At 44.9% G+C, this 7,143-nt stretch overlaps 1 pseudogene; it reads right to left on the bottom strand.

The window, feature by feature from the left end:
* Positions 1-3,845: 3,845 nt before the first annotated feature.
* On the bottom strand, positions 3,846-6,145 carry LOC140202010 (uncharacterized; annotated as a pseudogene).
* Positions 6,146-7,143: the final 998 nt, after the last annotated feature.

The following is a 7,143-nucleotide window of genomic DNA, read 5'->3' as shown; positions in this document are numbered from 1 at the left end:
GTCCTCTTCTTGCTGCTGCCATCAGGAAGAAGGTACAGGAGCCTCAGGACACACACTGCCTGGTTCAGGAACAGTTATTACCCTCAGCCATCATGTTCTTGAACCAGAGGGGATAACTTCACTCACCCCATTACTGAACTGTTCCCACAACCAATGGACTTAGCTTCAAAGACTCTTCATCTCATGTTCTCGGTATTTGTTGCTTATTTATTTATTTACTATTAGTAGTAGTTGTTTTTTTTTTTGCATTGGCACAGTTTCATGTCTTTTGTATATTGGTTGTTTATCCATCCTGTTAGGTGTGGTCTTTCGTTGATTCTGTTGTGTTTCCTGTATTTACTGTGAATGCCCACAAGGAAGTGAAAGTCAGGGTTTTATGTATATGGTAAAACATCTGTATTTTGATAACAACTTTACTTTGAACATCGAAGTCCAGGTTGTCCAGTTGTTTGCAAAGATGTCTCTGACCGGGTGCACAACATCCTGGTACGAGAGGGAAAGCAACCAGAAGTCGTGATACATGTAGGGACCAACGACATAGGCAGGAAGAGGGATGAGGTCCTGAAGTGTGAGTTTTGGGAACTAGGCAGAAGGCTGAAGAACAGGACCTCAAGGGTGGCATTCTCAGGATTGCTGCCAGTGCTACATGACAGTGATGGTAAGAATTGGAGGAGATGGCAGTTGAATGCGTGGCAGAGGAGATGGTGCAGGGAGCAGGGTTTTAGATTTTTGGATCATTGGGATCTCTTCTGGGGAGGGTGGGACCTGTACAGATTGGATGGGTTGCACCTGAACTCAAGGGGAAGCAATATCCTTGCAGGTAGGTTTGCTAGCATGGTTCGGGAGGGTTTAAACTACGTTTGTAATTTGCAAGGGGGATGGGATCCAGAGTGATAGAGCAGTGAAAGAAGTGCATGGAGTAAAGCCAGATCTAACATACAGAGAGGCTTTGAGGAAAGAGATGCAGAATAAACAGTGTAAACAAAATAAGGTAGAAGGGCTGAAGTGTGTGTACCTCAATGCAAGAAGCATCAGGAACAAAGGTGATGAACTGAGAGCTTGGATACATACATGGAATTATGATGTAGTGACTATTACAGAGACTTGGCTGGCACCAGAGCAGGAATGGATTCTCAACATTCCTGGATTTCAGTGCTTTAAAAGGGATAGAGAGGGCGGAAAAAGGGGAGGAGGGGTGGCATTACTGGTTAGGGATACTATTACAGCTACAGAAAGGGAGGGTAATGTAGCAGGATCCTCTTTTGAGTCAGTATGGGTGGAAGTCAGGAACAGGAAGGGAGCAGTTACTCTACTGGGAGTATTCTATAGGCCCACTGGTAGCAGCAGAGATACAGAGGAGCAGATTGGGAGGCAGATTTTGGAAAGGTGCAAAAATAACAGGGTTGTTATCATTGGTGACTTTAACTTCCCTAATATTGATTGGCACCTGATTAGTTCCAAGGGTTTAGATGGGGCAGAGTTTGTTAAGTGTGTCTAGGACGGATTCGTGTCACAGTATGTGGACAGGCCGACTAGGGGGAATGCCATACTAGATCTAGTACTTGGTAATGAACCGGATCAGGTCACAGATCTCTCAGTGGGTGAGCATCTGGGGGACAGTGACCACCGCTCCCTGGCCTTTAGCATTATCATGGAAAAGGATAAATCAGAGACGACAGGAAAATTTTAAATTGGGGAAGGGCAAGTTATGAGGCTATAAGGCTAGAACTTGCAGGTATGAATTGGGATGATGTTTTTGCAGGGAAATGTACTATGGACATGTGGTCGATGTTTAGAGATCTCTTGCAGGATGTTAGGGATAAATTTGTCCCGGTGAGGAAGGTAAAGAATGGTAGGGTGAAGGAACCATGGGTGACAAGTGAGGTGGAAGATCTAGTCAGGTGGAAGAAGGCAGCATACATGAGGTTTAGGAAGGATCAGATGGGTCTATTGAGGAATATAGGGAAGCAAGAAAGGAGCTTAAGAAGGGGCTGACGAGAGCAAGAAAGGGGCATGAGAAGGCCTTGGCGAGTAGGGTAAATGAAAACCCCAAAGCATTCTTCAATTATGTGAAGAAAAAAAGGATGACAGGAGTGAAGGTAGGACCGTGTAGAGATAAAGGTGGGAAGATGTGCCTGAAGGCTGTGGAAGTGAGCGAGGTCCTCAATGAATACTTCTCTTCGGTATTCACCAATGAGAGGGAACTTGATGATGGTGATGACAATATGAGTGAGGTTGATGTTCTGGAGCATGTTGATATTAAGGGAGAGGAGGTGTTGGAGTTGTTAAAATACATTAGGACGGATAAGTCCCCAGGGCCTGACGGAATATTCCCCAGGCTGCTCCATGAGGCGAGGGAAGAGATTGCTGAGCCTCTGGCTAGGATCTTTATGTCCTCGTTGTCCATGGGAATGGTACCGGAGGATTGGAGGGAGGCAAATGTTGTCCCCTTGTTCAAAAAAGGTAGTAGGGATAGTCCGGGTAATTATAGACCAGTGAGCCTTACATCTGTGGTGGGAAAGCTGTTGGAAAAGATTCTTAGAGATAGGATCTCTGGGCATTTAGAGAATCATGGTCTGATCAGGGACAGTCAGCATGGCTTTGTGAAGGGCAGATCGTGTCTAACAAGCCTGATAGAGTTCTTTGAGGAGGTGACCAGGCATATAGATGAGGGTAGTGCAGTGGATGTGATCTATATGGATTTTAGTAAGGCATTTGACAAGGTTCCACATGGTAGGCTTATTCAGAAAGTCAGAAGGCATGGGATCCAGGGAAGTTTGGCCAGGTGGATTCAGAGTTGGTTTGCCTGCAGAAGGCAGAGGGTCATGGTGGAGGCAATACATTCAGATTGGAGGATTGTGACTAGTGATATCCCACAAGGATCTGTTCTGGGACCTCTACTTTTCATGATTTTTATTAACGACTTGGATGTGGGGGTAGAAGGGTGGGTTGGCAAGTTTGCAGATGACACAAAGGTTGGTGGTGTTGTAGATAGTGTAGAGGATTGTTAAAGATTGCAGAGAGACATTGATAGGATGCAGAAGTGGGCTGAGAAATGGCAGATGGAGTTCAACCCAGAGAAGTGTGAGGAACACTTTGGAAGGACAAACTCCAAGGCAGAGTACAAAGTAAATGGTAGGATACTTGGTAGTGTGGAGGAGCAGAGGGATCTGGGGGTACATGTCCACAAATCCCTGAAAGTTGCCTCACAGGTGGATAGGGCAGTTAAGAAAGCTTATGGGGTGTTAGCTTTCATAAGTCGAGGGATAGAGTTTAAGAGTCGCGATGTAATGGTGCAGCTCTATAAAACTCTGGTTAGGCCACACTTGGAGTACTGTGTCCAGTTCTGGTCACCTCACTATAGGAAGGATGTGGAAGCATTGGAAAGGGTACAGAGCCGATTTACCAGAATGCTGCCTGGTTTAGAGAGTATGCATTATGATCAGAGGTTAAGGGAGCTAGAGCTTTACTCTCTGGAGAGAAGGAGGATGAGAGGAGACATGATAGAGGTGTACAAGATAATAGGAGGAATAGATAGAGTGGATAGCCAGCACCTCTTCCCCAGGGCACCACTGCTCAATACAAGAGGACATGGCTTTAAGGTAAGGGGTGGGAAGTTCAAGGGGGATATTAGAGGAAGGTTTTTTACTCAGAGAGTGGTTGGTGCGTGGAATGCACTGCCTGAGTCAGTGGTGGAGGCAGATACACTAGTGAAGTTTAAGAGACTACTAGACAGGTATATGGAGGAATTTAAGGTGAGGGGTTATATGGGAGGCAGGGTTTGAGGGTCGGCACAACATTGTGGGCCAAAGGGCCTGTACTGTGCTGTACTGTTCTATGTTCTACTAAAGGGTCCACTGGATTCTACTCCTTTTCTGTGCTGTCTTTATGATCCAGCCTCTGACCAGCAGGAACAGGATAGGGGACATTAGGCACCCTTGTCTTCACCTGGCGAGCTGCCTGCCACGGCTGACTCCGCAGGGCATTTCCCTCTGATGATTCGTGACAGTCTGACCATCTTGCTTGGAACTCCACAGTGCTGCAGGATCCTCCACAGGGACTCCCTGTCTACACTGCCAAAGACTTTTCATACTGATGTACTGAGACGAATTCCACTCGTGACTGCTTGACTATGATGCATAGTGTGGCTATTTGGTCAGTGCATGATCTGTTTTCAGCTTAGCACCTACAGCATTCATCTTCATCTCTCGTATTATCCTGTAGAATACTTCTCCTGGGACTGACAAGAGTGTGATGTCTTTGTAGTTGGAGCAGTTGCAAAGGTCTCCCTTCTTTGTCCTCTTTCAAGTCTGTTGGTACTTACTCTTCTTCTGAAGGAGAGGGTACAGCATCTCTACTGTAGTGTCCAGGTCTTCCTTTCGAACTTCTTCATGAATGTCATCCGGACCAGCTACTTTACCATTCTTTAGCACCTTGATTCCTTTCCTCATCTCCTCTCTGGTAGGCTCGTCATAGTTTATGGTCATGTCAGTACCTGTATTAGCTAGAAGGATGTCAGGAAGGCTTATAGGTGCTGTTCATCAGATATTCAGATCTTCAGCCACCGGTTCAGCTGCTTCTCTGTTCCCACTATGGCCTTTCCATCTTTGTTCTTGACTGGCCTCTCAGCCTTCCTGTACTTGTCAGACAGTTTCTTGGTGGCATTGTACAGGCCTGTCATGTTGCCACACACCGCTGCTTGTTCCGCTTCTTCTGCCAGGCCATCTATATAACTGCGTTTGTCGGCGTTAATGCTCCTAACTGCCCTGTGAGCCCCAGCATGCACTTCCTGTGCTTTTGTTTTTCCCACTCTAGTCCTGCTGTTATTCATGACTGCTTTCTTCTGCCTCTTCACCTCAATCTTGTGTAACATTTTAGCTGCGATCCATTCTTTCTGCTGGTTCCTTTTGGCACCTAGTACCTCGTAACTTCAAGACTAGCATCTCCTTATCCTTCCATTCATTGTGTAGTTTTTCTTCCTTGTGCAGTTCTTGTACCATTTGGAAATTGTTGCTGAGGACCAATTTGAATGTTTCTTGGGTCTGCAATGTCAAAAGGTTGACGTTGTATCTTTGCCTCATTGATGCCCATTCCATCCAATTCTTCATTTTGAGTTTCAGCTTCGCAACCAAGAAATGGTGATCAGATGGGACTCCTGCTTCTCTCCTTACTCTGACATCTTGAAGTGATCTGAATTTCTTGAATATACAGATGAGGTCCAGCTGGTTCTTTTTTATGTGGTCATGAGACACCCAGGTATTCTTGTCATTTCTTTTGTGGGGGCAGATGCTGCTTCCGATGACCATGTTATTCCATGTGCACTTGTCAGGAAAGCACTCTCCATTCTCTAAAAAATGCTGGTGAACGCAGCAGGCCAAGCAGCATCTATAGGAAGAGGTACAGTCGACGTTTCGGGCCAGGACCCTTCGTCAGGACCCAAAATGTCAACTGTACCTCTTCCTATAGATGCTGCCTGGCCTGCTGCATTCACCAGCATTTTTTATGCGTGTTGCTTGAAATTCCAGCATCTGCAGATTTCCTCGTGTTTGTGACTCTCCACTCTCGTTCATCGTACCTAGTCTGTGTGTTCCCATTACAGCTTTGCAGCCAGTGTTATCCGATTCTATCTTTGCATTGAAGTCTTCCTTGAGAATGTTAGTATCTCTCTCAGAATACGCTTCTAGGATATTCTGGAGTCTGTTGTAGAAAGCGTCCTTGGTTTCTTCATCACTGTCATTAGTTGATGCATAATGATATATGATGTTCATCTTCTCTTTTGTTCTAAAGGGTGCCAAGATGATGCAGGAACCATGGGTTTCCCATCCTGTCAATGACTTCTGTGCTACTTTTGATGGCATGAATGCCACTCCTTGTGTGTGCGAGACATCATCTTCCTCACGCCCTGAATAAAGCTGTAGTTTCTCTGTCATCAGCCACCTCTGCCCAGACTGAGTCCATTTGTCTCACTGATGCCGAACAGGCTAAGATTGTTATTCTTCACTTTGACCACCACTTGTTTTGCCTTTCAACTTTCATACATAGTCTTTACATTTCATGCTCTAATCGTGGTGGTCCTGGTCGATAGAAGATTAATTGGCTTTGTGGCTTTCACGGTCTTGCAGCTTTCACCACAAACTTCATGCATCTTCTAGGCAAAGATCCTTCTTCTCCCAGGGATGAGGTCTTTGGAGCTCCTGTTAGCATTTCTGTGGCTCTAGATTTTTATAAGACGGCCTTCCTAGCCTAATGCCCTCCCTTCTCCTTTCACAGCCAGCCTTAGGACAATCTGTGGGGGCGGTTTTGGTGATAATGATTGAGAGAGAAATTTTTTACTTTACGCAATGTATAATCCCCAAACACACCACTATGCTCAAATCTATTTGAAAACAAGAATCTGATTTCAACCTGAAAATGCTTGTGACACCTAAAATTAATATCCAAAAGTCAGCACTTAGAACAGTGCCTCAGGACATCCACCAATGCGAAAAACCATATTGGCCTAACTCATTTTGTTCAGGTCTCTGTTTGAGGCTGATACCTGCAGCCTTCTTACTATTTACAAGCTACAGATACCACAATATTTAATTTTATCACCACCCCATTCAATTGAAACTAATCAAATGATGAATCTACAGAAATAGCCAACACTGAAATAATTACACCACTCACTGTTACATGAACTTGCCATCACAGAAAATCAGAGGCATTTCCCAAACTCAATGATTTCATACCTTTTATCTATTCTCCTTTCACCTTGGCCTGGCTCCAGGCATTGGTAACCAAAGCGTGCAACTGTTCTATTACACAATGTCATATCTGCCCACATCTAAATTTGTACTAAACCTCCTTTAAGCACTGCCCCTGTAACTACCAGCCGTTTGGGAATACGTTTTCTATCTCCATAATCCAAAAATATTCCTGTGAAGGACTCAAGGGAGTTTTATGCTATCATTAGTGCTATCTAAGCACATAGTGTTGTGAGTGCTGTGGTATAATGGCTAAGTTACTGGAATTAAATGAGGCCTAAGCTATCTTTTGAGGTCATGGGTTCAAATTCAACGTAAGCAGAGGGGGATTTCAAACTCTAGCAACTGAGAAACTTAAAATGTTATAAGAAACCAAGTTGTTCTCCCAAGAGAGGGA

The sequence above is a fragment of the Mobula birostris genome, chromosome 8 (assembly GCF_030028105.1).
Source record: "Mobula birostris isolate sMobBir1 chromosome 8, sMobBir1.hap1, whole genome shotgun sequence".
Taxonomy (NCBI): Eukaryota; Metazoa; Chordata; class Chondrichthyes; order Myliobatiformes; family Myliobatidae; genus Mobula; species Mobula birostris.
Note: the sequence above shows the minus strand (reverse complement) of the source record. Positions and strands in the feature narration are given on the sequence as shown.